General features: G+C 40.8%; 1 protein-coding gene across 2 annotated transcripts in view; it reads left to right on the top strand.

The window, feature by feature from the left end:
- NCALD (neurocalcin delta) overlaps window positions 1-13882 on the top strand; it is a 276746-nt gene that overhangs the window by 81888 nt on the left and 180976 nt on the right. The window contains exon 2 of one of the 2 annotated variants that reach the window (XM_043601496.1): window positions 5656-5704. The exons of the other annotated variant lie outside the window; for it this stretch is intronic. The gene's annotated coding sequence lies outside the window, so the exon portion shown is untranslated. The remainder of the gene's footprint in view (window positions 1-5655; window positions 5705-13882) is intronic. 2 annotated transcript variants of the gene reach the window in all.

The raw sequence follows: 13882 nt of genomic DNA, 5'->3' as shown, positions 1-13882 counted from the left end.
ACTCTGCCATAGACTGGCTGACCTTGCAGCCCACAAAGTAATTTGGTGGAACAGTCCAGGCTGGCCTCAAGCTCAGCTTTGCCAGAAACACTGGTGCTGGGGCCACAGCCTTCTCCTGATTATGACACTGTTAAGGAGTTTCTAGTTCAGAAGGCAAAATCACTGGCAAAATCCCCCAAAAAGGAGGCGCAAAAGATCTGCAACAGAAACAAATACCAGAGCAGCAATATCACCACTTCCCTGGAGTAGAAAGATTCAAAGTAACGACCAAAGGCAACTGATATCCTGGCTACAGAGGGGCACGTTCACTCATACCCCCACATACTCACACACCCGTACCAATGAGAGATGGTTTGGAGACAACTGTTTTGAGTTCTGTCTCAGGGAGATAGTGTAGAGCCAAGACTTCATAAAACTCAGTGGGCTGAATGGTGCTAATTCATCCTGCTGCACAGCTTTCGTGTTCCCTGAGGGAGGCGGCACACTTTGATGAATCTGGATCAGGGGACTTGACTTCTCCTGACTTCCTAAACCAGATGCATGGACCCTCTTCTGCTTCCTATTTGGCATGATGTAGGAGGCAGAGGACCCTCTGATCATGGGGAAAGGGCAGACTTGAAGGATGGGAACGCACAGGGTCAGATGCACTGTGAGCTCAGCAGCTTGGAACCCTACCATTTGGCCCACATGGTCAAACGTTCTTGCAAGATTTTCAGGAGAAGGAGATTTTGACTCTAAATGGTTAAGAGTCATGGTCTCTGCATCACGACCGCATTTACCCTCATGTGTGAAAACACTGGTGTAGCCAGAGGTGACTTTAGGATCAGTCTAAGAGGAAGCTGAATTGGGGATACATTCTGTTTCAGTTTAATAAGATATATTTATGTGGTTTACAGTCACTTCCATGTATACATATATCTGGTGGTTAGTTAATAAAAATAGGTAATTATGCTAAGGTATTTTTCAGACTTTGGAACCATCTGTTCCAGGCACTTGTTTTAGCAATTCTCACGGGGAAACTCCCCTTACTTCTTTACATGGTATAGGGGGGAAAAAATAAACCATAACACAGTTCGGAATGTGGGAATCCTGGATTATGAACATGGAAACTAGCACCACTACCCTTAACTCTATCCATTCCCCAAGGATCTCTGTCTCCACCGAGTCCCTAACCCTAACCCACCTAACCTGGCGATGACACCGGTGGCATTTTTAATGATTTATCCCACACTCAAAATTGTGGCTCACAGGAGGACAGTGGGAGGTATTAAAGCCGAGGTCTTTGGAGTCAAATGCTGGCTCAGCCACTTGGTAGAGTGGGAGCTTGGGTGTGTTATTTAACTTCTTTAAGCCTTAATGTCCTTAAGGCTTGTCCTTAAGGGTTTTAAAATAGGAATAGGCACTCATGGAGATGGTTCCAAAGATTAAATCGGATGACTCCTATGAAGAGCTTAGCTCAGTACCAGCACATGGTTAGTGCTCAATAAAAATTCTTTACTCTGAGACTTTTCAAACCACATTCGTCCTTTAATCAGCCCCTGTGGTCACAGAGAGCTTTGAATGTAATCATCAGGAATAAACTGAGACTCCCAGAGCCAGGAAAAAATAAAAAGTTTATTGGAAGGATATTAATAGCTTAAAGAGCCGAGGGAAGAGCTGGCCAAACAGGCTTTGGGGAAGACAGGAACCAGGGCAACTGGGGGTCTCAGAAGCAAGAATACATAAACCATCCTTCTGAGATGCTGCTGCTCCGGAGAGCACAGCTTCCATTCCTTCTTAGTCTTGTCTGCTGTCGGTTTAAATGCCCAGGAGGGAGAACCAGCTGGCCTAGCTTGTCTCGGGCCCTCCTCTGTGGTCAGAGGAGTAGATGTCTGGTCTTGGCTGGCCCATTAAAGCCACAGGGAGCCAGGGGACAGTTCTACAAGGTCAGAACACTGGAGAGACAAGACGACCTGTACTCCATGGACTTCTTGCTAGTTGTCCCTAAGGACCTGCGAAGCAAATATCTCTTGACTTTTGACTTCTTTGTCAAAATGTAATTGCCTTTTGTAATAACCCAACATCATTTCCTCCCATCTTTACAGGTAATCATTCCTGATTTTGCATGACTTCTATAATGATTATTCACTCATACAGTCATTTATAAATATTTGTTGAGCACCTACTAGTTGTTTACCTCAGTGAACCAAAGAAATCCCATGCCTTCAAGGACTTACCCTCTAGTGGGAGGAGACAGACAGGCAAAAATAAACAAATATATGACATCAAGCGAGGATGGTGCGAATGACCAAGTGCTAGAGAGAAAAACCATCAGAAGGGAAAGGAAAGAGTAAGGTGATTGTGCAGGTATTGTTCACATCAGCTCTTCAAGTTCCTGTGAGTCTGTCATCCAAATGTTCACATTTTGATGATTTTATTTGTTTACTTGTCTGTCATAAGTGACTAGCTGGCTTCTCCCCTCTAGGAGTGAGCATCTTTTTTTTTTTTTAATTTTTTTTTTTAACGTTTATTTATTCTTGAGACAGAGAGAGACAGAGCATGAACGGGGGAGGGGCAGAGAGAGAGGGAGACACAGAATCGGAAGCAGGCTCCAGGCTCTGAGCCATCAGCCCAGAGCCTGACGCGGGGCTCGAACTCACAGACCGCAAGATCGTGACCCGGGCTGAAGTCAGACGCTCAACCGACTGAGCCACCCAGGCGCCCCAGGAGTGAGCATCTTAAAGGTGAAGTCATGTTGTTCATTTCCCTGCCTCATGGTGGATGCTCTATAAATGTTGAAGGAATGGATAAACACACCCCTTGGAGTATGGCTATTGCCTGATTGTATCTTTCTGCTGGTGAACCAGCCAGCCATTTTCCCACACAGGGCATTGCAGGCGGCCTGAACAGAGGGGATGATTCCATCTAGGCTCTGCCCTTGTAGGCTCTCTGTAAATGTTGCTGACTGACCAATTGACTAGCAAAGGCATTTGCTTAACCCCATTTATCCAATCTCTCTTCCCTGGAATCAGTTTTGTTTCTTTTTATTGTTACTGATTTTATTTTGTCATATCATGCTTTCTGAATTTAAGACCAGCTTTGAGCAAGAAATGAAAAAAAAATACCTATTTCTCACAACTCGAGTCACAGAATCATGGCATCAGAATGAATCATAGCATCTGAAAGAAGCTTAGGAGAGCACCCAGCATAAGTGAGGTTGGGCTATGAGGAACAAGGGCAATAGCAATGATCCTTTAATGGAAATTAGTATCCTATTAAATCTATTCCCTCCATACTTGATTTCCATATTTGCTGAAGTAGAGAGAACTAGATTAATCCTCATTTAAATACCCAGTCTAAAAGCAGGAAACAAGAGGGGCACCTGGGTGGCTCAGTCAGTTGAGCGTTTGACTTTGGCTCAGGTCATGATCTCGTGGTTCATGGGTTCGAGCCCCAAGTTTGGGCTCTGTGCTGACAGCTCGGAGCCAGGAGCCTGTTAATGATTCTGTGTCTCCCTCTCTCTGCCCCTTCCCCACTCATGCTTTGTCTGTTTCTCTCTCTCTCTCTCAAAAATAAATATTTTTTAAAAGGCAGGAAACAAGACGATAGAAGCTTTAAAATATTTTTATTCAACATTTGTGTAAAATAGAGCAGCACTGATGGCATGATTAGAGGTGGTCTCCACCATAGCAGGGTTCGTGGCTTTTCCCTTTAAACCATGAATGATCTGCCATTGACATAACTCTCTGGTTGCAGTGGTAGCTGTATTTATACACGGTCAGCTGTGTCGTGAATATATTTAGCTTATCCTAAATGCCCCTGAGAGGATGAATATCATCTGTTCCTAGTTTAATTGTGTTTTGGAGCATGGCACATTTTTTTCCCCAGATGAATAAATATTAAGCCTTTTCCACTTCCTGAGGAAGGTTAGGGTTGGATTCTGATATTCAAATTACTAGAGTTATTAAATCAAATGAAAATGAACATGTAAAGGGCTATGCGATTCTATTTATAAGTCCTTGTCAGAATATGCTGCTCAGTGCAAATGGTATGTTTTGGCATCCAAAAAAAAACCTAGATATCAACACTGAGACCAGAAACCATTGTAATCATCATTAGCATGAGTGGATGGTATAGCTGACAGATAGGATGGTTAGAAATAGTGGTGTTGATAACTAAACAATATCCTCATACAACATGTAAAACGCCTCAAAGCAGTTTGTATCTGAATGCGCTCAGACTTTCATATCATAAACCTTGAAATTTTTATATGCAAACCAAAATATATAAGGTAACTATTTTAAGCACTGACACCATAAAAAAAGGATTTGCCTCAGGCTTCCGAAAAAACAAATTTGGCCAGCTGTATTTATTTGCTCATAAAGCATAAACTTCCTGATTGGGATCCTAAAGGAAAAGAAAGGACCAACTTGAAATGGATGTCAGGGATTTTAGAGTTATTACATGTACTTTTCTGTATAAAGAGACCTAGTGTTGGGAAGCAACCACTGAGATATATAGCCTTTATTGTATGTCAAAGGGACGTACGATATGTATGAACATACAATATTGTATGTTAAAAGGGACAAATTATATGAACTCTTTGGTAAAGCTTCTACTTCTGCTTTTAGTATATTTAATTCCCTGTTAAATGCTTGGAGGAGTATGAGTCCTTGGTGTATTGACTGAGATATATTTTGCGATGATTGGTATACCATCAAATACAAAGAAATTGGTAGAATGTTATATTTTTTCTACCATGTCATTTGGAACACCTTTTTCTTCTTGAATTATTATAATTTTTTAAAGAACACTGGGAGGATATTTAGCAACTCAAACAATTGCACATTTTGGTATTTTATTCCTAATAAAAGTGATACTTGATATTTAAGAATTCAGTGATATGTGTTGGGACTTTTTACCCTACATATTTCCTAAGAGGGCTTTGACCCCATTGATAGTTTGGTTTTGAAACTATATTAGCTAGATTAATTAGATTTTCTAGACTGGTACACCCAGAGGTACTAAGATGCACTTTTTTTCCTCAGAGAGAGGTTGCAAATGCCAGAAATAAAATCTGAGAGAGCACCCCTCTCCCACGTCCATTGGCAATGGGATTCAATAGATCACAGCCCTCCCTTGAAGTCTTCCTAATCAAACCTGCTTGGCTAGGCTCCTCACAGGCTAAATCCTTTGATTAGTCCTTTCCTCTGACCTATGAATCTAATCAATACATTATTCCCATTTATGGATCTATTTTATTGTGATTCCTTATTATTGCATTAAGGCACTGTGTTTGCTAATTCTTTCTGGCATGTCCCTAAACTTTGGTATTTCTAGAAGGTGGTTCATATAATGCTCACTCTGACCTGAAAAATTAAGGCCCATATTCTTGACGATCCCTTCCCGTGAATCCATATCCTCTTCCAAGGAGTTCATAAATATCAGCAAGAGGTCAATGCCAGAGTCCCCACTGTGTTAGCCTCTGCCTCCTTTTTCTAGGTGAGTCCTTTCTGCCCAGCCCATCTCCCGTTCCTAAAACGTGTTATTGACAACTAAAGCCACACCATGGGAAGCTTCCTAGAGCTCTGCCACTAAAATCTGTGGGGATGGATGACGTTGTGGTCCTTGAAGATATTTTCATTCACTGTGGTTATTTTGCCTGTTTTCCTTTAGATTATCTTGGCTTGGTCTCCGGGAACCACCCACTAGTGACTCTCAAAAAGTAAGTGGACACTTAAAATTGTCTTTCAGTCAGCTGTAAATGGAAATCTCAGTTTTGTTTAATGACTTTCACAAAAGACAGTTTCACTCAAATATTTTATGAGCAAACAGTGGCATAATGACTGGGAGTTTCATATATAGGAAAAGATAACCAAACCCTCTCTTTAAAATTTGTGGAAAGGATAATAGATAGATATGAAATAAGTAAGACACTGCCTATCACCCTTGGATATTACCTTTAGCTTAATAAAGTATATTTGCAGCTACTGAGCTGAGTGGTTTGATTTTTCCATCTTCATTCCAGGCAGCTGCCAGAGTCCTCTCAAGGGGCATATTACAATAGCTTCTTCCTTCATTTTAAGTTGGGCTGTAGCCCAAGAAAGTATCTCAAATGGCATTAAGCCAAGTAATGTCTAGCACAGAATTTAGCACCTAAGGGGCACGTAATATTTGTTGGAGAATGAACGTAGGTGGGTTGATTAATTCATCAATTTTCTGCTCTGTGTGTTCCTTACCACTGTGAGGCAATGTGGTGTACTGGTTAGTCCCCCAAATCTGGAGCCAGATGCTTGGGTTCAATTCCTAGTTCTGCCACTTACTAGCTGAATGACTTCGGCCACATGTCTAAGCCTCTCAGTATCCCACTTTTTCCCTCCATAAAATGGGACTACCAACATTACCTATCTCGTTGTTGTGATGAGCTTATTACAAGGATGAAATGAGTTAATATGTGCAAAATGCTTAAAATAACACCTGACATATGGTAATCTCTGTAAAAATGTTTGTTGAATAAATTAAAAAATACATTAAGTGTATAGGGACATTCTAAGGTCCCATGTTTAGAGACTGAAAAACTGGTTTGGCCTAGATGCCATGACTCTTCAGTAGCAATAAACACACCGATCACCCAAATCTTGGTTTTAATACTATTTGCCAATAAAAAGGATCCAGGGCTCCTTCAAGAAATGGCTAATTTAGAACTGGGGCAAGAAATATGCAGAATGAGCCTGGAGCATCTTATAGTGCCAGAAAGTAAGGTAGTGCTCAAAGAAAAAAAAAAAGAAAAGCAAAACAAAACAAAAAACACCTCACAATGGCATAACACACAGTGCATCACAAGGATACAGGAACCAACTAAAAGTGCTCCCAGTGTCCAAAGTTGAAGCAATTTGAGCAAGAAAATAAATAAAGTAGTAGTATAGTCCAAGGCATGAAATAAATATCTATTCAGATATAAATAATTGGATAAATATATGAGGAGAATAGACAAATATCCCATGCTGAAGAATTCCAAATACTGTATGTAGATACTCTGCTTTCCGTGAAGTTAGCTATAACTCCCAATGGGGGTTGCACATAGTGATTTTCTTCCAAGGAGTGAAGTGGGAGAGGGAGGGGAAAAAAAGAATAACATTCCATCGAGAAACCTGACAAACACTACCTCAAGCCAGGTAATCAAGATTAACATCAACAGTGATATGTCATGTTGATAGTGGGTATCCCTGTAGGATGCGATAAGAATGGTGCTTTACCTCTGGTCCTCTTCCCCAGAACACATTACCCCAGTCTAATCATGAGAAAAACATAGGATAAATTTCAGTAGAGGTACACCCTACAGAATACCTGACCAGTATTCCTCAAAACTGTCAAGGTCATTAAAAATTTTGAAAGTCACAATCAAGAGAAGCCTAAGGAGACAAGACAACTAACTGTGATGTGGTATCTTGGGTGGGATCCTGGGATGGAAAGAGGACGTTAGGTAAAAACTAAGGCTATATGAATAAACTATAGAGTTTAGTAAATAATGATGTATCAATGTTAGTTCATTACTTGTGAAAAATGTCCCATACTAAGGTAAGATGTTAATAATGGAACCTGGGTGTGGGATATACAAGAACTCTGTATATACTATCTTCATAATAATTCTGCAAATCTAACACTGAAATAAAAAGTTTATTTAAAAAAATAAGGAAGTGTGCATATTGAAAAAAACTGGTTTGGAGGTATATTTTCCATTTTCCAAGTACCAAAATAATATTTTGAAAAATGTTGAATTTAACTAATTTATATTTTGAGACTCATACATAGAGAATTATATTCTGCATTGAAGTTTTTAATTGATTAAAGGTGTACACATATCTAAAGCCTTCTGCTATATTTCTGCTGTCCTCAAATGGAGACAGAAAATAACAATTGGTAACACAAACCTTTTTTTACAAGAATAACTGTTTTCAGAGCTAACGTGGATTATGACTTGTGCATTAGTTATACGTTGCAGCATGACAAATTACCACAAATTTAGTGACCTAATACAGCATATAATTATTACCCCCCAGTTTCTTTGGATCAGGAATCTAGGTACATCCTAGCTGGGTCCTCTGCTTCAAGTCTCATAAAGGTATAATCAAGACGTTGACTGTGCTTTCGTCCTTTTTGGAGCTTGAGTTTTTTCTTCCAAGTTCATGTGGTTGTTGGTGGCATTCAGTTAGGGTTGTAGGACTGTGGTACCCTGTTTTCTTGCTGGCTGTCATGTGGGTGCTCTCATCACCTAGGTATTACTCCCTGTTCCTGGCCATATGGCTGCTTGCCTCTCACAGGCCCTGTCACAATATGGCAGCTGACTTCAGAACCAGTAGGAGAATGTCTTACTCCAGTTGGCTAAGATGGACCTAAGAAGGTCCCTAAGAAGGTCCCATAATGTAACCTTACCAAGAGAGTGACTCTCCCATTGGCTTTGCTGTATTCTGTTGGCTAGGAGCAAGTCACAGGCTATGCCTGCACTCAAGAGGAGAGGCTTCGGGGGCCTGGTTGGCTCAGTCAGTTAAGTGTCTGACTCTTGGTTTCAGCTCAGGTCATGATCTCATGGTTTGTGAGTTGGGGCGCCTGCGCCGGGCCCTGCGTGAGGTTCTGCACTGTCAGCAGATTCTGCTTGGGATTCTGTCTTTCTCCCTCTCTCTCTGTCTCTTCCCCACTTGCTCTCTCTGTCTCTCTCTCAAAATAAATAAATAAACTTTAAAAAAATTAAAAGGAAAAAAAAGAGGAGAGGCTCATACTAGGGCCTGGCTCATTAGTGGATTAGCATATATCCACTACAACAGGAGAGTTTTGAAACAGATCCAGGCATATATGAGCAAACTAAAGAGGAGAACAAACTGGAAATGCTGGCTTCTTGTTTTCAGGCAGACTGTAGCTTGAAGTAAATAAATAAATTTCATCCCCACCCCTACCCCCGTACACAAAATTATGTTTAAAAATACTCCTCAAAGTTTAAAAATATTCATCAAAGTTATCAAATGAGACTTATAATTATTTACGACGAAGGAGCCAGAAAAAATATTTGGAGATAGCTCATAAATACATCACCATTTTCCTAACTAGTGTTTTCTTTTTTGTCAGCAGTGAAACAATTTGGACAAAATTTTGACAACATTTCTGCATTTTAAGAAGTCTCATAAAAGTTTAAATAATATGATCTTATTTTCAACATTTTATGACTTAATTTTTTTCATTGTTGAGACTGTTTAGTGTTTTAATACTTAGGTTTTTAAATTATGTCTACTGATACTTATTTTTGTTTTTTTTTTAAGTTTTTTTATTTTGAGAGAGAGAGAGAGAGAGAGAGCAAGCACAGGAGAGGCAGGGAGTGAGGGAGAGAGATAGAGAGACAGAGAGATAGAGATAGAGACAGAGAGAGAAAGAGAGAGAGAGAGAGAGCGAGAGAGAGAGAGAATCCCAAGCAGGCTCCGCACTGTCAGCATGGAGCCTGATGCAGGGCTCGAACTCACAAACCATGAGATCATGACCTGAGCCAAAACCAAGAGTTAGACACTTAACTGGCTGAGCTACCAAGGCACCTCTGTCTACTGATAATTACGAATAGTCTGATACTGTTTAGGTTATAATTTTTACATTTTACATGTTGCTTATAAATTTGTGGGTTTTAAATATATTAAATATTCATTTTCACTGATTTCTTTTTATGGATTCTGAATCCTTTTCTTATAAACTGTTAAATACAGAAATACTGGTGTCGTCATTTTGCTCCAGTATTGTAGTCACCACCCAGATTTTCAGGAACTCAAAAATATATGTATTTTTTTCTGATGGCTTCTCATAACACCAAATGTTCCAGATATCCTAACATTTAGGCATTGGAACAATATTTGCCAAATGGCTGCTTGCATTTGGAAATAAAGCACAGGTATCGTTTTTTAGACCCTGTGTCTAATTGTGGGTTTGTATAATGTGATCACTGTATCTGTACATCTCCACAGAGATAATACAAACCTATTAGCTGATGGAACCAGAGACCTTTGTTGATTGTATCTCAGATATGTAGCCACCTTGAAGAAAAAAGGCAACTTGTGGAAATGAGGCTTATTAACAACAAAGCTGAAATGAAAAGGAAATATATATATTGCAGTAATTCAATGAAGAAACTCAAAAGAGGAAGGCTTTCTTGTGGCTCCTCCTTTTTTACCCTTTACCTCTTTTTCAAGTCTCTTTCTACCTACATTTCTGTTTTCACTGCTCATTCACAACTAAGCCTTAGGCTGTAAGCTGTTGGTTTCTCTTGTCCAAGGTGTACAAAGGGTTGTTATTCACCTGTAGCTATTGGTAAAATAACTCATTTAGCATATAAAGGTCAAAGCTTACTTGCTTTCTTCCTCGGGGTTGTTTTCTTTGTGGGAATTAAATAAAGGGATCTTTAAAAAAATACCAAATATGTTAGAGTAAATAGAAGTAACCTTTCCTGATTGTGAAGGAAGTATTCAGTGAAAGCCCAGAAGAAGAGAATTTGGCTTTTACTGAAGGTCACAGGATAAAGCCATTCTTTATCAGAGCTGAATTTAGTGGTAGGTCTTGGAATTTGCCAAGGTTTTAGGCCCATGGTAGTCATCAGATCTCTTTTCCTCAGTATTAGAAGGGCTTAGACTTGCCTTTGCCATCAGTTTTAATATATAAATCTAGATACTTTCACCTATTACTGAAACTCTGGATTTATTTATTATGATTGGAGCAACCATTAGATCCTTTCATTTAAAAAGCTGGGCTTATTTTCTCAATAGTATCTCTGTATGCTCTGTCTTCAGATTTGGTTTCTAGACCATCTTAACATTATTTTGCATCATGGTGATTGAATCCAGGTTGGACTTCCTTGTTTGGGAGTGCTGAGGTAGCAATTGGTTGTGGCCAACTTGGTCTTCTTTTGACATAAGCCAGGCATTTACCAATTTATCTCTTTATTTGGTACTGTTCTTGGGGCCCCATGTACCCCCGTGAAGCTGAAACTGCCTCCTCCCACACTGCCCTCTTCTTTTCCTGAGTTTCCTATTACACATATTTTCTGTGCCTGGTCATTCCTATCTTGTCTTACTCACCCATTGTTCGCTGTTGATAATTTTTCTCTACAAGGAGACTATAAGCTCTTTGAGGGCAAGGGTTTCTTGTGTTTTATGCCTTCACAAGGCTCACGGCCCTCAGCACTTGAGGCCTACCTGCCACCATGTCCCATGCCTCTAACTCTTACGCCTGATCAAAAAGTGTTTCCTCAAATCAAGAGAATTCTGTACCTTCTATTTGCCTCACTCTGTGCTGGGAGTCACAAAGGTGGGGTCAGTCAAGCCAAATGTCTACTCCCATCTTCAGACCTTCCCATTCTCCTCTCTGGACCCCTCTGCCCATTCCCAGAGCTGCCAGGCTCCTGTCCAGGCATCTCTCCTATGACTCATTCTCCAGAGCCCCAACCTCACTGAGGTCTCAGCCAAGTATGACTTTTCTTAGGGCAATCATGTTCTTATAGAGGAAGACTTCAAGGCCCCAAATGATGTCCTCCAGTGTTGAAAGTCCAGGCACTGTGATAGGGAACAATGGGAATATTTTTAACCCATTCTTGTCTGGCTTCCCTTGAGTCACATCACACAGGTAGATGCCTACTCTGCTCCCATTCCCACCCTGCCTAGGGACTATTTAAAAAATGGAAATGTTAACCTCGGTCCTTACGGTATGAATAACCTAGCAGGAGAGCTGGACTACATGTGCCTACAGGCAGACTAGCATATAGCTTAAGAACCTTTCTAATCACATGGTCCTGGCTTCTAATCTCAGTTTTTCTACTCATCAGCTTTGTGGCCTTGTGCAAGTTTCTAAAATTTTCTGAGGCTCGTTTCTTTCATCTGTAACACCAGGGTAACCAAGCCCATCCCGAGGGGCCCCTGGCTGGCTCAGTTGGTAGAGCATGTGACTCTTGATCTCAGGGTTATAGTTTGAGCCCCACATTGCATGTAGAGATTACTTAAAATCTTAAAAACATTAAAACAAAACCCATCCCAAGGTTGTTATGAAAGTTCAACCAGCTACAGTATAGCCATTCTTGGCACATAATAAACATGCATAACATGGGAGCCATCAGTAATAATAACTAGAGTGGGGTGCCAGGGTGACTCAGTTGGTTGAGCGTCTGACTTTGGCTCAGGTCATTATCTCACAGTTTGTGAGTTTGAGCCCCACATTGGGCTCACAGCTGTCAGCTCAAAGCCCACTTCAGATCCTCTGTCCCCTCTCTCTGCCCTTCCCCTGCTTGTGTGCTCTCTCTCTCTCAAAAATAAATAAACATTTAAAATAATAATAATAATAATAATGATAATGATAACAACTAGAGCTAGGGAGGATTGTAAGTCCAACCAAGGCTGTTGGAGGTTTGAGGCTGAGAACAAGTATGTAGAGCAAGGTATTGAAGGAGGAGAACGTCCTAGAAAGGACTTCCTGTCCTCACAGGAAAATATGAGTGCTGTTCAGTGTCTGTCTGTGCTTACTTAGCCTTAGGTACATAATCCTCTGATCAGTTCGCCTGCAGAGGCATTTTTGGCTTAGAAGCAGCCTACTGGGGAGTGGAAAAAGTATCAGTGGAACCCATGCATTGTGTTCCCAACATTGTACTGTACAGAGGATGGGTAGGGTAACTTCACCCCTTCTCTGAATTGTTTGTTTCAGACTCTGTCTCCTCCATTGGACTGTGTGGTCCTCAAAACCAGGACCCAACTCATTCTGTTACCCCCAGGCCACTGTTGAGAGTATGTGCTCAGTGCTTAATTATTGGTAGAGTGATGGAAAGGATAGAAGATGCTAGTGTTTTGCTGTAGTACACTAGTGATCATATAAAAGATATACTAAGACTTAATATAAGTTTATGAACATATTTTCTCTGCATGCAAGAAAATGACTCAGTCAAATGAAAGAGGGGACTAGTGCGGTTTGTGGTTCTCCAAAGCAACATTGTTTGTGGGGTCAGGGAAGAAGAAAGATGTGACTTGGGAAAGTTGCACCAGCCTTGAAAACGATGGTTGTGCTTCATGGAAGGAAAAACCAAAACCAAAAAACAATCCCTAAGCATGTGAAACTGGAAGAGGAGTCTGTGCAATCTAGCCTGGTGCCAAAAGGGACGAGTTGGCAGATTGGAATGGATCATTGCGAATTCCTGCCGCCACCTGCCTTGTGATTTAGCACTTCTCTGAGCTTTTGTTGTTCCATGATATTTGGGCCTGAATTTATTCCCATCTTATTGTCCTTGTCAAAAGCGATGACTTTTTAAAATCTGTATGTTTTCCTCGATTCTTGTTTATACCTTGCCATCCTGCTGTTTACAAGATTGGTCTCTCACACTCTGCCTGGGGTGTTTCTATTCCTGTGTAGTTAAAAATTGCCAAAGGATTGTTTGAGCTGCTCTATTTTGAAGAATGGAGAAGCCGTGTTGCCCTGTGGAATCCCAGCATGGTGTGGCATCTCCTCAGTGAAAGAGGCACACAGCTCTTATGAACTTGTGACTGACTGTGAAATTTTGCACATTCAACTATTTTAAACACTTGAGACTGCCTGTTGTGCATCTTGTTACAGAGATATAATATCAGGTGTGACCTGTCACATGGGCTGATGCCTCCTTGGAAGTTGCCTGGAATAACACGAAATGTGATTTCTTTCCAAAATAGAGTGCCTGCCATTTTCTCCCCAGCTTTGGGTTGGAAATGATGTCCTAATGTCTTGCATCACTCTTCTCTGTTCTTGCATCCTGTCCTCACTTTGGGTTGATTATTTCCCCCATCTGAATGGTCTCCACGGTGTTCTGTGTGATGCTCCTCTTGATGACAAAATCATGGCGGCATGTGGAACAACTGCAAGTTGG

Source organism: Prionailurus bengalensis, chromosome F2, assembly GCF_016509475.1.
Source record: "Prionailurus bengalensis isolate Pbe53 chromosome F2, Fcat_Pben_1.1_paternal_pri, whole genome shotgun sequence".
Taxonomy (NCBI): domain Eukaryota; kingdom Metazoa; phylum Chordata; class Mammalia; order Carnivora; family Felidae; genus Prionailurus; species Prionailurus bengalensis.
The sequence above is the reverse complement of the archived record's forward strand: the minus strand, read 5'-3'. Positions and strand labels throughout refer to the sequence as shown.